The following is a 16,805-nucleotide window of genomic DNA, read 5'->3' as shown; positions in this document are numbered from 1 at the left end:
GTCCGCCTCCATGCTATCCTGAAGTTTCAGTAAGACCACAACCATTTGTTAGAGATCCTATTGAGACTAGGTCCCGAACACGTAAAACACATAGGGACACAGAATTATACCAGATAGAGAGAAATCTACAGGATGAGAGTGAGGAAGAAATATGCCCACTTATAGAAGTTCCAAATCCTCAGGCAGGACAGGAAGGGTAGGATCCAACACTCTTAGTATATAGACCATGGACACCGGAAGATATCCGGAAGGCTACTGAGGGAATCCCCCATCCAAAAGTTAATTTTACGAAATTTTTAGAAGATTTACAAGGCATGAAGTTAAGTTACCACTTGAATGGGGAAGAAGTAGAAAATGTAGTAAGACAAATTATAGGTCCAGATTGGCACATGATTTGTGGCACCTGGAATCCTCGTAATGCAGAACTTAGGCCACTCCCACATAGTGACGCAGAGTTAGACAACAGAGTGAAAGGTCTGACAGACAGAATCTCTGAAAAATGGAAGCCTAGAGCAGACTGGACTTGCATTAATCAATGCATACAACAGGAAAATGAGACAATAGATGGATATTATGCTAGATTATTAGAATGCATTAATAATCATAGCGGTATGTTGGTTCCTGAGAACCAAACAACTGATTCCCCGTATGAACAACAATTAAAAAATGCATTTTTGAAAGGTTGCATTGCACCTATTAGTAGCTTCATTACGAAGCATATGATAGATCATCGAACAAGGAGGCTACAAGCCTTACTCAAATATGCTAGACATGCTGAGAGACATTTTAATAGTAAAAAGAAAAAGAAGGCGCAAGTCTTCACTGCTGAGGACAGAGCTGAAGTATTTGTGTTGCAGTCAGGTAAAAAGGGCAAGAAGAATGCCCTGGGAAACAAGCAGTCTGATAAATGATCAGAAGATTTTGAAGAGAGGAAAAAGAGAGGTGAATGCTTCAAGTGCGGAAAGAAAGGGCATCTAGCTAGGGACTGTAAACAAAATAAGAAAGCAACAACGGAAGATAAAGGGGATGAGGACTGACTATATGATAGTGAGGATACATCATATGAAAGTCAGGAATCACCAGTAACAGCTAGAATAGAAAAGACAAATGCCAATGTAGTAGAAGGAGTAGAGGAAGTACAAATTGACTTAGACGAAAATGGAAATGAAATTTTAGATTTAGCATTGTTGAGCCTGGAGCTCTACCTAGCAGATACAAAACCAGAAGTGACACTTCTGGTGGAGGGAAGGGAAGTCAAATTCCTGTGTGACTCAGGAGCATCACGGACTTTGATACACCCCTCCAAGTTACCAGAACATTCAGAATCACCTGATTATATATTAGTGAAAGCAGCAAACGGACAGCTATACAGGGAGCCACTCTCCCATGATATAGCAATAACTGACCCTGTTTCAGGTATGACCCAGAGAAGTAAAGTAGCTGTTTCTGCAAAGTGTCCAGTAAACCTATTGGGCAGGGACCTTATTACAGATATTTGGCATAGCAGTAGTTCCAACTGTACAAGGTATGGAGGCACAGAGACAAATGAATACCTTTGTAGTGCGATCGGAGGGTGAAACCTTTTATTGGTACAGCCAGGACCTAGTCACGACTGGTCCAGGGGCAGTGACTGAGGAACTGATGAACATAGCCATCAGTAAAGCCCCCTCCCTTGACACTGATCAACAGCATTTGTTACACTGTACTCTATACTACTGTACTACACCAGGACCTGATAGAGAGTATGAGCAAGAACTGTTTAGAAATCGTGCAACTAGATTGGTTTTGCGTACTTTGTACTGGGATACAGAGATGAACAGTGTAGTTAGCTGTTCATTACCTCAAGAATTCCTTGCATTGTATAGATCAAATCGGTTGCCACATGTCAGCCTGACAAAGAACAAAAGTGTTAAATGGGCAGACTTAGGAGAAAAAGTAACAAGATGGGAGAAACAGACTGATTTAGAACTGTCAGGACAAGGGATACAAAAACAAAAACTGAATTGGTTGACACAGACACATCCAGCTGTACACTTGCAATCTAGCGAGGACAGCTGATTAGCATTTTTATTAGAAGAAGAAGAAAAGGCCTTGTGTGAAATTCCAACAACTCTGTGGTCAACAGGCAAGTCAGATGTAGGACTTATTCGAACAGCAGAACCAGTTACAATTACCCCAAAGTCAGCTTTTAGACCACAGAAAAGACAATACCCTTTGAGAAAGGATGCAGAAATAGGAATTAAGCCTATAATAGCAGCATTACTCAAAGAAGGAGTACTGGTAGAATCTCCTGATTCACCAGGTAATACACCCCTATTTCCTGTTAAAAAAGCAAACAGGGAATGGCAGATGGTACAAGATTTACAAGCTGTAAATAATGCAGTAATACCTAGAGCACCTACGGTGCCAGACCCACATACCTTGTTAAATGATTTAGAACCTCAACAGAAGTATTTCTCTGTGGTAGATATTAGCAATGCTTTCTTTTCAATACCTATACATCCTGATAGTCAATATTGGTTTGCATTTACATTTCAGGGTAAAAGGTATACATATACTTGACTACCACAGGGATATTGTGAGAGCCCAACAATATTTGCACAAGAAATGGCTAGCAACCTGGCAGGGTTTACCCCACCGGGAGGTAGTCAAATTCTACTTTATGTAGATGACATCTTGCTAGCAGCCCCCACCCAGCAGCAGTACAGGGAGGATACTGTAGCATTATTGAAATTTTTAGCAATACAAGGACACAAAGTAAACAAAAGTAAGTTACAACTTTGGAGAAAACAAGTTAGATACTTGGGATATGTAATATCCAATGAAGGTAGAATACTAGATGAGGAAAGAAAAACGGCAATTTTGCAAGCACCCAAACCAACAACCAAGAAAGAAATGATGTCTTTCTTAGGTACAACTATTTTTTGTCGGAGCTGGATACCAAATTATGCTTTATAATCTGCTCTACTGACTGATTTGATATATAGGACACCAATGGCAGCACAAGATATTTTACAATGGACAACAGAAGCAGAAACGGCTTTCTGCAGGTTGAAGCAGTTGATAGCTTCTTCATTAGTTTTAGGACTTCCAAATTATCACAAACATTTTTTTCAGACCGTAGATTGTAAGCAAGGGTACATGACATCAGTATTGATGCAACAACATGGGGACAAGCAACGCCCCATAGCTTACTATTCATCACAGTTAGACCCAATGGTGCGATCTTTGCCTCACTGTGTACAAGCAGTAGTTGCAGCCGCAATGGCAGTACAGGCTTCGGCCTCAGTGGTGTTATTTCACCCTCTCACATTGAGAGGGCCTCATGCAGTTGCAATAATTTTACTGCAAGAGAAAATGGCATACCTTTCTCCTGCTAGACATCTTTCATGTATGACTATACTGCTGAGCTAACCTCATATGACAATTGAACGATGTACGACATTGAATCCATCAACATTACTTCCAACTCCTGCGGAGGGCACACCACACAGCTGCCTGCAGGAAATTGAACAGTTAGCTTTACCTAGACAAGATCTTACAGATATGCCCTTGGATAATGCTGAGGTGACATATTACGTGGACGGCTCATGCAGAAGGGGTCCTACAGGGAAGAATATGGTGGGATATGCAGTAGTTACAGACACTGAAATTTTAGAAGCTCAATCCTTACCACACAACTTATCTGCACAAGCAGCAGAGTTGATAGCTTTGACGAGAGCATGTACTTTAGCAAAAAACAAGTGTGTAAACATATATACTGACAGTCAGTATGTTTTTTCTACAGTACATGTATTTGCACAACAATGGAAAAATAGAGGAATGATTACATCCAGTGGAAAAACTATTAACCATGCGCAATTTATTTTGGAGCTATTAGAATCTATTCAGTTACCTACCAAAGTAGCTATTTATAAATGTGTAGCTCATACAAAACAACAGGATAAGATTTCAAAAGGTAATGCACGAGCTGATGCAGCTGCAAAGCAAGCAGCCTCAGACTCAGAAACTTTACTTTTAAATGAGAAATTACAACCCTCTGAGATTTTAGATTTAGACATGTTAAAAACAATGCAGATGCTTACTACAAAAGCAGAAAAACAAAAATGGGTAAAACGAGGTGCAATTTTTGAGAATGGACTGTACATTTCCAAAGAAAGAAAACCGATATTGCCGTCTAATTTATTTAGATATGCAGCTTTGTTGAGCCATGGGCAGTGCCATGTCTCAACAGGGGGGATGGTACAGTTAGTAAATCAAATATTCCAAACATATGGATACATAAACTACAGAAAAAAATTTCATGCAGCTTGTCATACTTGTAACAAGCACCATGCACAAGGAGCATTTAAAACCAAGCAAGGAAGTTTTCCTATACCACCATACCCATTCCATACTATTTGTATGGATTTCATAGAATTGAATAAATGTGAAGGGAAGAAGTTTTGTTTAGTTATTGTAGACATGTTTTCTAAATGGGTAGAAGCTTTTCCAACCAAAAACCCGGATGCAGCAACAGTGGAAAAAGCCCTGATAAAAGAAGTAATCCCTAGATTTGGCATTCCGGAGAGGATTTATAGTGACAATGGCACACATTTTGTGAATGGATTCACCAGCTTGGGAGATTTTTTGGTATCTCCTTAAAGAACCATTGTGCCTACCACCCACAGTCAGCAGGACTGGTGGAAAGGTACAATGGTACCCTAAAAAGTAAGCTTAGGAAGCTAGTAGAGGAGACCCAAAAGAATTGGATATACTGTCTGCCTTTAGCCTGCTGAGTATGAGAATGGTTCCAAATGTAAAGGGTTTGACTCCCTTTGAAATGGTTTTTGAGAGAGCATATTATGTGCCTCAGTAAAAAGCTCTCATGCCTGCAGAGCAGGAGGCTGACAGTTTGTTAGCAGAATATATGAAAAAATTGTTAAGGAATAAATCTGTTTTGCAGTTTAACTCTTTTTCAGATAAGGAACAGACCAGACCGGTGGAAGCAGTCTTGGCCCCAGGGTCGTGGGTCTGGCTGAAAGTGATGAAAAGGAAAAACTGGGCAAGTCCAAAGTGGGAAGGTCCGTACCAGGTTCTGTTGGCAATGCCTACTGCAGTCAGAGTAGCTGAGAGGACGTTCTGGGTTCATTTGACGCATTGTAAACCGGTAAAGAACTTTCAACTTGATAAAAACTTTAAGACTGATACACAACCAGACCGAGATGGCCAAAAGCAAAGCGAATAGAAGTTTAGATCAACCCCAGAGATGTTGCATAATCATTTTGTTGTGTGTACATTTATTAACTGTAATTGTGACAATTTTTCTCTTGCTGTGGTTCATCCTACACACAACCACACAAGTGAAAGTGGGAAGGCGTGATGAAACGTCTATAGACTGGCATCCAAATTTTAACACATACCTGGCCATGAAACGTGTGTATGCAGAGACTATGAACATTTCAAATTGCTGGGTTTGTACAGCTATACCAACAGCATATGGAGGACTGATAATGTCCGCTGTCCCTTTGGGGATAAATGAGACTTGGGAGAATTTACTTTTCGACACAGGAACTGTGAGATCACAAGACAAAATAGCATTATTTTTACCTGTTACACAAAAGGGAATTGTGTGCTTTTTTAAAAATGATACCCTCCAAGTAGGATGGAGTAATTGTAATATTACGATATCCTACAAGTGTTACATTGAAGTTAAAAGTGGAGGTACTGTTTGTAATACTAACTATGATTCATATTTGAGCACAATGAAAACAACATTGAATGAAGTACGACAAAACCCTGTTTTGTTTAAACACTTGTCAGTTATAGATCAGAAAATGTTTCATGCAGGGCTGATGCGTATTAGTACTAAAGTAGAAAACTGTTATTTTATTGTGGGAAAAAGGCATATAAATGGTTACCTGAGAATTGGTCCGGCAGTTGTTTTTTGGGTTATCTGGTTCCAGCAATAAGACATACTGCAGAATTACCTTTGGGTAAGATACGAAACGTAAGGGAAACAGCTCGAAAATCTGAAGGTCCATTTAAGAAACCTGTGAATCCAGTTGGGAAGATCGAAGCTGGTTGGAAAGACCATAATTCAGTAAAAGACAAAAGTGAATTGACTCATATCGACTTGGGTGACAGTGTTATATCCTGGGCAGGAATACTACCAGCCTATGGAGTAGTCAAATTGATCTGGGAGCTGAGGAAGTTGTCAAAACTTCTCGAAGTAATGAGTAATGCAACTTTTTCCACCCTAGAATTGGTGACTGATGAACTGAATGCAATGAGAACTGTTGTGCTACAAAATCGGATGGCTCTTGACTTCACCCTAGTGGCGAGAGGTGAGTAATGCGTGCGCTTATCAAAGAAGAATGCTGTGCTTTCATCCCTGACAATCGCCATGAGATAAATAATCACCTAGAGGTAATTCAGCAAGTATCAGCCATGACTGAACCAGGCCCAAACCCGCTGACGCACTTCTTCCAGAATCTGTTTGGGGGGTGGGGTTCCATCCTAATGAACATTCTAATTGCTATTTGTATGGGTATACTCCTAATAGGAGCATGTGTTTGCTGTGGAATTCCCTGCATGAAAAGATTAATCAAAGATTTTGTTGATGTATCTGTTACTGAAACTTTCTACCAAGATATTGAAATTGAAAGATTGATTTCAGATGACGCTTTTTCTGAAGTATAGATTAAATGACTCACCTAGCTGAAAATCCTGAGTGAAAAAGGCTAGGAGATGAAATTACACTATGCATACTTCAAAATAGAATAAAAAGTATTAATAGGGGGAAAATGTTAGAAGAATATGTATTTAAATATATGTGAAATGCTAGTTTAAAAGCAAGGTAGTTTATAATGCATTTTATTCTATTAATCATATAACAGAAGGGATAAATTCATGTGTAAATGCAAGTAGCTTCTGAAACTGCAGTGTGCTTTGACCCCTGACCCTGTCAGCTGCCAGCTCAGCAAGCTTAATGTTATGCTTTTCATAAGTGATTCCCCGGGATTCATGAACCTTGCGCCAGGCGCATGCATAGCGTAGGTGTTACAATGCCAAATATGGCCGCCGAGCGATTCAGGTACGATCCAATTCCACGTGCACTACCGGCGTGCGCCAGATCTGCGCAGCCCCCGGCGTAGGTATGCTAAACACCCCATGTGCAGTGTGCCACCATGCAAATGAAGGCATATAGCAATTCACGAAGTGGTGCAGGCGTAGCATGAGCCCATGGCAATGTAAACCAAAAAAAACGGTTTACATTTTCCCAAACATAACATCGGAGTAACGGAAGAGTGTCAGACCCAGGTATCACACTGGTAACATATGCCAATGGTGAAATACACAGACAATGGCAAAAGAAAACATGCACAACACGTAAATAACAACTTAAATGGCATGTCCACAGTAACTCACATCAGAACTGCAGGACATGTGTGCGGAAGGTGCAACATAATGAAATAATATAACAATGTTATAAAACAGCATCGTAATAGACATCAGGTCCACAGCATAATACACCATGGTATGCATGGAACACCACAACCACGGTGCAAGGGTTGCCAAGGACTCGCGGCAGTCTTCGGTGTGGTAACTATGAATTAGTAGTCAATGCCATGCAAATGAGGCAGATAATACTGAATCGCAAATCCCCCGCCGGAGTAAGGCTGTACCAAACGGCGCAGCGGTAATACACCGAGGAGTGGCTCAGAGGGAATACATGACATCTGCAGAGGGGTGTGCCACCGTAGCAGTAAGCACATTGGAGCACAGCAAACCTGGGCTGTACATCACAAATCAAAGATGCAGGACCGGGGTGTGGGGTAATAGTTTAGCTGAGAGCACACAATGCGTGCAAAAGTGCATGTGTACGAGAATGTCAACGTTCCCGGAACCTAGACATGTGACGCACGCCCCGCAAGCAATATCGGAAACAGGAAGGTGATGTGAAGAATATAAGGAAATGCAGAAGAAGTGTAATTGGAGTACTAATGAGCAATCAACACTAATCAACCCACGAAGGCCAATCGGCGGCAGCTGACAACTCTGCATGCAGAAACCTGCAAAACGGGATAGGGGAGGCATATGAATGCAAAGAAAGTAGGGGAGGTAGCAGACTGCAAAGATAGAAGACCTGACACAGCAGAGCAAAGCAGACAGGCAGCACAATGGCAGTAGCACACAAAACGCATGATATGCCATGTCCATGAAAGTAGAAATGACAGTGCTCTGCAGGATGCATGCCAGAAAACGATAGGTGCAACGTGCAGAAATAGTAAGGGAAGGTCGAAAGGTAATCCATGGCAGGCAAGAGTAATGCAACACCAAAGGCAACACCGTTGTAGTTCCATCGGTAAAACACAGAAGATAACCCTTAGATACGGCCATACAAACACACCCTATGACATCATCGGTGTGCACAGCACAATAGTATAAAGTGTGAATGCACACAACACACAGCCGTGTATTCCCAAACGCCGCACCATAGGTGTAAACACACGGGGAACTTTTAAAATGTACATGTTGGGTGCTGCCATAGCTGTGATCCATCAGCATGTGTTAGAGACAGATGGTGTTGTGGAGGAGGGTGCCAACAACCACCGCAGGCCTCGGAGGAGGAGGAGAGTGTTCAGACCAAGGGTAACCTACCAGGGGCTACATGACCAGGAGATAGTGGAGCATTACAGGGTGGACAGGGACATGTTACAGCAAATAGTGGAGCTGTGCCGGCCACGCCTGAGAACAAGAAACAACAGAGGGGAACCCATCCCAGTGGACACAACGGTATGTGTAAGCTTGCGAATACTGGCCACAGGTACCTTTCAAAGGCCAACTGGAGATATAATGGGCATCTCACAGGTATCAGCATCCAGGGTACTACACCAGTTCCTGGATGCCATGTTACCACATGCCAATGAGCATATATACTTCCCCAGATCTCAGGAGGAGTTGGCTAGCAATATGCGCCACTTCCACCATGTGGCACAATACCCGGAGGTACTGGGTGCGATAGACTGTACGCACATACAAATCAAGTCACCACCTGGTGAGCAGGGTAGATGCTACATAAACCGCAAGGGATTCCACTCCATCAATTGCCAGGTCGTATGCAATGCCCAGGGCATTATCATGGATGTGTGTGTGCTGGCAGCCCTGGAAGTTACCAAAACTCCCATATCTGGCATGCCTCACAGCTGTACCAGGTATTTGTCAGGGGGGACATCCCACAAGGCCATCTCGTGGGGGATGCTGGCTATGCACAGGAGCCGTGGATGATGACTCCCATCAGAAATGCACAACACACATGCAAGAATGCCATAATGAGGCACATGCACAAACCAGAATAATCATAGAGCGTGTGTTCGGGATGCTGAAATCACAGTTCCGGTGCTTGGATACATCTGGTGGAGCCTTGCAGTACTCTCCAGGTACATGTGCCCACATATTCATAGTATGTGCTATGCTACATAATATGATCCTGCGGAAGCAGCTGCTGCAGGGACATAATGGTGAAGGGCCACAAAGCTCACCACAATTGCCAAGGCCAGTCCAGGCACAGAGGGTTCCGGACCAGGAACACACTGTGTCAGCCCCAGTAGGCAGACGGAGGTGTACCCAATATGCCTACGCCTTGGCAAAGAGGGAACGTATAGCACATACTCTGACAGCGTAGGCCCCATGGACTGACACCTCCCCACCTGCACACACAGTGAAATAGATGGCACACAAACATGACCACCTGTAAAGTGTAATGCATGGGTGGCCTTATGTGTGACTCCAACATAGGCAGCCCCCAAACACTGTAAACCCAACAGCCAGTGGAACATGTGATGCCAACACCTGAACAGTACGTGAGTCCTACAGCATATGGCATTGCTGTGTGCCTGCCACGGTCGCCGCAAGATGTATACATATAAATATATATATATATATATATATATATATATATATATATATATATATAGATATATATGCATACATATATGTATATATATATATATATATATATATATATATATATATATATATATATATATATATATATATATATATATATATATATATATATATATATATATATATATATAATATAGATAAGACATGTACACATATACAGGGATATAAGGTGACTGAGAGGTATCCCGCGATATCTGTACATAGTATACATAGTGCAATGACAATCTGAACATCCGGCAGGTTCAAAATAAGAGGATACCGCCAACCATGGGGCGTGTAACATACCGATATGCATAACCGCGAGGCTGAAAGACCGCCAGAACACAGTACTGTAACAGTACATGCGCATGTAATAGTATGATGATATGAAGGGAGAGGTAGACACCGCTGCCGGTGTTGTGGTCCACGTAGGTACTGTGTGCAACCGTCCCCGTGAGTGCCGTAGTATGTGTACGTGTGCGCTGAGGGTGCCGTGTGCGTTGCTGTGTGAGTGTAATGTGTGTGTGTCTGCAACATGTGTATGTTGGTGCCAAGTTAGAGGCAGAGCAGAATATTAGGTGTAGGCATACGGTAAACTAGCCTCAGGCATATGTTCACCACTAGTCCCACAGTAGTAGTGACAGCCCCACCTTGGCTAGGTGTGTCGTGACATAGAACGATGCAAAGTGAATATGTCCCAGATGGTAGCACAGGAATATTCCCCATAAGAAATGGAAAGGACGTATGTAATAGTCATGCCTGCATGTACGACACTGATATGTTACATGCAATATGATACGTTGGCAAAGCCACACAGCAATAGGTATGTATCACGGAAATATGTATGTGCTACCCCAGTACTGACCGTGGCCATGTGTTGGCCCGTAAACACCGGTGTGTGTTCTACAAGTGTCACACAATCAATTCCCATCTGAATATGTGGCAACCACTGGCAAACAGGCTATCCCAACAACAGGACCACAATGACTGCAAATATCTGGGACAGACTGACAAGGGATAGTTGTCACGTACACATAACCGCTGATATACCACAGATGTTATGGAGGTATACATGCATCAAGCTCACCTGCAGGCGATACCGACATCACATGACAACAGCCCAACCTACAATCCCATAACAAAAGACTATTAACTGTTAACTCTCCAAGTAGGGATGGAGCACACAGACAACTATACTGGTTATGTAGAGATGCAAGGCCCACAAACCGTATCCGTGACATACAACCACCGATATCCCCCACAGTAGATAATAAAGGAATACAAACCGTAATAGCAACACAAACATACAGTCAGTCAATGACATCTGCATAACCACAACATATCGCGTGGGAGACACAATCAAAGACGGATGCATAATTGCATGCGTTGTATAAATGCAAACAATAGCCATGTTACAGTTTGGAATGCAATACTCCATTATCATTCATCGGCAGGACAGGTACACCCACATGTCGAACCAAATACTACACCTGTCACACACAATCCACGGGTGACTTGAATGCAGAATATACTTCTCCCTATGCATAGCAGATGCAGTTACACATAACATAAGACAATACAGACCATCTCCATGAAGGTAGGGCAAATAGCCAACGCCCAGACAGAGAATCCAATTATACCCCAGTATCGACACGTAATTACCGAATGGAGTAGATGCACAGGTGATATGCACATAATTACTCACGTACACATAGCTGCTGATATACCACAGAAGTTACGGGGGTATACATGCAGCAAGACCACGTGCAGATGATATCGAAACCAATTAACAACAACCCAACCCACACTCCCATAACAAAAGACTATTAACTGTTACCTCTCCAAGTAGGGATGGAGCACACAGACAACTATACTGTCCATGTAGAGATGCAAGGCCTACAACCCGTATCCATCACGTACAACCACCGATATCCCCCACCGTAGATATTAAAGGAATACAAACCGTAATAGCAGCACAAACATACAGTCAGTCAATGACATCTGCATAACCACAACATATCGCGTGGGAGACACAATTAAAGGCAGATGCATACTTGCATGCGTTGTATAAAGGAATACAACAGCCATGTTACAGTTCTGAATGCAATACCCCGTTATCAGTCGTCGGCAGGACAGGTACACCCACATGTCGAACCAAATACTACACCTGTCACACACAATCCACGGGTGACATGACTTCAAAATATACATTTCGCTACGCATAGCAGTTGCAGTTACACATAACATAACACAATACAGACCATCTCCACGAAGGTAGGGCAAATAGCCAATGCCCAGGTGGAGACTCCAATTATACCCCTGTATCGACGTGTAATTTCCGAATGGAGTAGATGCACAGGTGATATGCACGTAATTACTCACTGAGGAACAGCAATTGGTGGGATGAATCCACATGTTGCAGGTATCGACGTATATAAGGATGACTCTCAGGATATTCAAACTGTATGCTCATACTGAAACAGCATTGTACTACCGAAAACGAAAGGAAACGGAAAAACGATACACGGAACGACACACCAACAAGGTATGTAGAACACACGATATGTAAGGTTGTGTAATGCATGATCTGTATTAATAAGCTGTACTGTATTGGAATGGTGGTTGTAATTAATTACACTTGTCCGTAATGCAGAAAGTGGTGAAAGGTAGTTATGTAGTGATATCTTGCTGAGCATACCAATGCTTGTAGACACCGTGTGTACAGCAATGGGACATCATGTACACAGCGGAGACACCACAAGGGATGCCACAGGAGGGCATTAAAGATAACAATGCCATACCACACGCTGTTGCTGGCAGTGGATGTCCAACAAGGAAGCGCCATAGCAGGGGATAGTACATGTATGTATACTGTCACAGCACGCATGTGTATGAGCATATACCATTGATGTCATATGTAAGGTGTGGCCGACGTGCAAGTATGCCCTGCATTAGTGGATAGTATGTGAAATATGTGTAATGTAAAGTTGTCTAGGTAGATATGACAGATATCATACACAGTATCACAGGCATATCATACATAACACAGGTATCACCTATTGAATGTACAATAACAGGATACATATGGCCTGTAGGTATGGGACAGAGTAGTAGCATGATAGCTAGTCTAAATGGAAGGGACACCAAGTAACCATGCCCAAAGGAGTTGTAGTAGCTGCACAGGTGCACAGTGGGCAACAATGCAGTCTGGCAGGTCCACGTGTAAGCACATGGACAGTGTACACAGTAGTGTCACCTCTCCATGGTAGTGTCCTGTGAACAGCAGAGGCAGGTGTCAACTGCACCACTACACAGTACTGCTGCTGTGGTGGTACCAGGACTACTTGTCACTCAAACAGCAAGGGAGGTATCACATGAACAGTGCTACCATGTGTCCCTGCGAGATGTACACAGGACCTATGTTCCACAGCATGGTGCGTGTTGTGTTCGTGGAAGTAACACAGAAGCCCAGCCCATGCAGTGTGGCCTGTGTGCACATATCCAGGAGCATTCCGTTCACACTGCCCACCGCAGATGGCATGTATGAGGAGTATAGTTTCATATATATATAATATACACATATATATATATATATATATATATATATATATATATATATATATATATATATATATATATATCTGCCTACTGTAGTCGTTATGTAACCTGTCCTTTGTGGACATTCTTCTATCTTAGTCATTTGTTACAAAGATGTTTACTTTGTTCTATTGGGCTTTTCTCCTCCGTGTGTGGAGCTTTTCTCCCCGGGCCTCTACAGAAAATGGACATCTATCCAGCTAGACTAGCCCAGTCAACAAATGTAAAATAAAAATAAAATAAAAATAAAATAAATATGCATCACTAATGTGGAGGACATGGGCCGTGTCAGAGCAGAAGACACCCCTGAGTATGTGGTATGCAGATGTGTACAGATGTGTTGTCCGCATGTCAGCCGCATATGTAAACTGTCTGAGCCCAGTAAACATCGTGGCATGTCAGTGTTGTGCCATGTAAAGCTGTAGCTGTTGTTGAAGGTACATCATAAATGTGTTATTGTACCCTTGACTGTGTGTAGATGTGTGTAGTTCACAGGTACAATGGCCACCTATGTACCATCATCACACACAGTACAGATAGGTGTGGCCTTGCAGAAGGATATCCATGCCACAGTGGAATACGGTAACCACAGGACTGTGTGTGGCATAGGTGTGTACTGCAACCATGTACAATGTGATATGTATGTACGGGACCACTATCCATGTGATAGTCAGTGGGTGAATGTTGTCATGCAAAGGTGATGTGCATGCACCATGTGTCATGCATCCTGATGCCATGATACGCATATGAAGTATCCACCACACTGACACCCGTATGGTTGGTATCAGTATGAGCTGGTGGAGCAATAATGGCGCTTGGTATCTAGGTGTGGGAAATCTAGGCATGGACAGTACTCTGTGACAGCATGTTCCATATGTAAGCATATAGTGAACATGAGTGGCCCTATGACTGAGGACTGTGTAATGCAATATGTACCTGACATGTAGTAGGTACTATGGTATGCTGGCACCACTGTGTGTACAGTCCATGAGCCACATAGCATAACATCCAGAGACACAGGGTATGATGTGCAGGTGGATGTGTATGTTGTCAATACCAGAATGTGGACTGTTGCTGAAAGGCAATGTGATGACAACGTATGATGTGTCAGCCTCCGTACCATCCTCAACTGCCCATGCAACTGTATGACTGGTGGCCAGCATGTGTATGTGCCTTGCTGTGGCATACACAAGCCCAACACGGGTGCTAGGAAAGGACTGGAGGCCATCAATGTGTGTGGGAATCATGTTCCTGAGGATGTGCCCCATTGCCATGCAGAATGGTCCAGTCATGGGTGTATGACTATAGTCCAACTCGTGCAATGCAGTGCCACCTGTGTGTAGTGCGATAAATGCTGCTGTGCGGCAGTCAGGGTCCACAATGTCCGACAAAAGGCTAGCAGTGAATATAATTGCCTGGTGCGGAGACATATACCGAACAGGTTGGTGGGACATTACAGCCAGGGACATTGGAAGGTGACATTGGGCCAGTGTCCCAGGACATATTGTGTGCATGTCAGTACTGTGTATGTGACCACAGGGACACTATGATGGCCACGTATGGATTGCGACCCTGTAGTGAGTGAGAGGGTGTATTGTCGTTAAGTACGCTACCGCCTGGCACGTTGCCAACATTAGCTCGGTCTGCAATTCTTGGGTGACTATTGTAAGTGACATCAGATGTGGATGTTGCCAAAGAATACTGACATACCACCACAATGCCTAAAGCCCCACACCGCAATGTGCGGCAGTCATGTTTAGGTAGCTAGCCTTGGAGTATGTGATGATGGACCTTGGGGACCTACCATGGCTGAAAAGTGATGCACCCCACACATGTGAATGTACATCACTGTGCAACAGCCTGTACATGTGGTTGTACATATGTGCATGGAACATGACCACCACAGTGGCGTCTGTGAACTGGTCAGTACCGCCATGTCTCTGTGTGGAATAGCATGATTCCTGCAATTGTGTACATGCTACTGCAGTGCACTGTGGTATGTGTCAGCATATGTATGTGCAGTGTCCATCTGCTTGGGTGTCATGATGTTAACAACTGCTGTCAGCAGACGTCCGTAGTAGTTGTTGTAGTACACATGTTCCGTGCATGCTGTGATGGGTGTGTTTCCAGGGTGTGGCTAGCAAGGCCATGTAGCATATGTGTTGAATCCACCAAAGAGGGGATAACCCAGGTGTGTCACACCAGTCACATGGAGGTAGTGTTCATGCTAAGGGTAGTGTAGGTATGGTATGTGCTGTGTATTGTTTCACCCAGCTGAGCGGAGTGCATGACTCAAGCATGTGTAGGTACATGGGTGTCTATCCCAGGGAAGTGTGGGTTACTGTCAGCACACAGCAGTTGTAGCTGTCTGAGGCCCAATGTACACTATAACAACACAGACGGTATGTAACCTGTGGTGTACACTGTTGACTCTGTCGCATGTTACAATGTGTATAGCGGTCATGGTTATCTGCACATGGAGCACCTATGATGCATTGTGTTAAGCAACTATCCAGGATGTGTGCAAAACACTGTGTGATGTGTGAACCCCTCATCTGTGGGTGTTCCGGTCCAGGTATGTGCCTGGAAGATACGGTCCGTATACAACCGTAATCGCAGGTGTGCTGCGCAGAGCATGGAGGCAGGTCCCAGTCACCGCAGAGATATGTGAGTGGTGCAATAGTGTGTGTGCCCCGCTTGTGTGCATCACAGTGGAAGATGCAAGCATTGTTCCACATGACCCCATGCCGTGCCTGCCAGTTACAGCCCTGCCTGTGACAGTTATGTGAAACTGCCAGAGAGGCAGTATAGCATGTGATGATGTACATGTGTGCTCTACACCCCAGGCCAATGGCTGCAGGTCATGAGTGCCACAGCATTGTGTTTGACCTGGGCTGTCATAGCGGTCAGATACCACATGCCTGTACAATAACAGTAGGAGCATAGGCAACTGTTGCAGTGACACAGTTGGTCAATGTACAGTGTCCCCATGTCCAGACCACTGCCGACTGTACACCATGGCTAGACACACACCCAGAGGGCTATAACACCAGTGAGCCATTGCATGTCCCAGTACACGTAGTCTGTGTATTGCCATCACAGGGCAGTCACAATAACAAGATGTATGAGAGATATATTGTACCAGGTGATGTGTCATGTGTGCGTATGTTGAGTTTCAGAGGTGTTCACCTGTCCGCAACATCTCAGTGCATGATGCCTTGTGTAACATGATGTGTGGAACTGCAGTGTGATTCACAACAGTGTCATCCATGACTGGT

The sequence above is a fragment of the Protopterus annectens genome, chromosome 10.part0 (genome assembly GCF_019279795.1).
Source record: "Protopterus annectens isolate FY-2018-M chromosome 10.part0, PAN1.0, whole genome shotgun sequence".
NCBI lineage: Eukaryota > Metazoa > Chordata > Ceratodontiformes > Protopteridae > Protopterus > Protopterus annectens.
Note: the sequence above shows the minus strand (reverse complement) of the source record.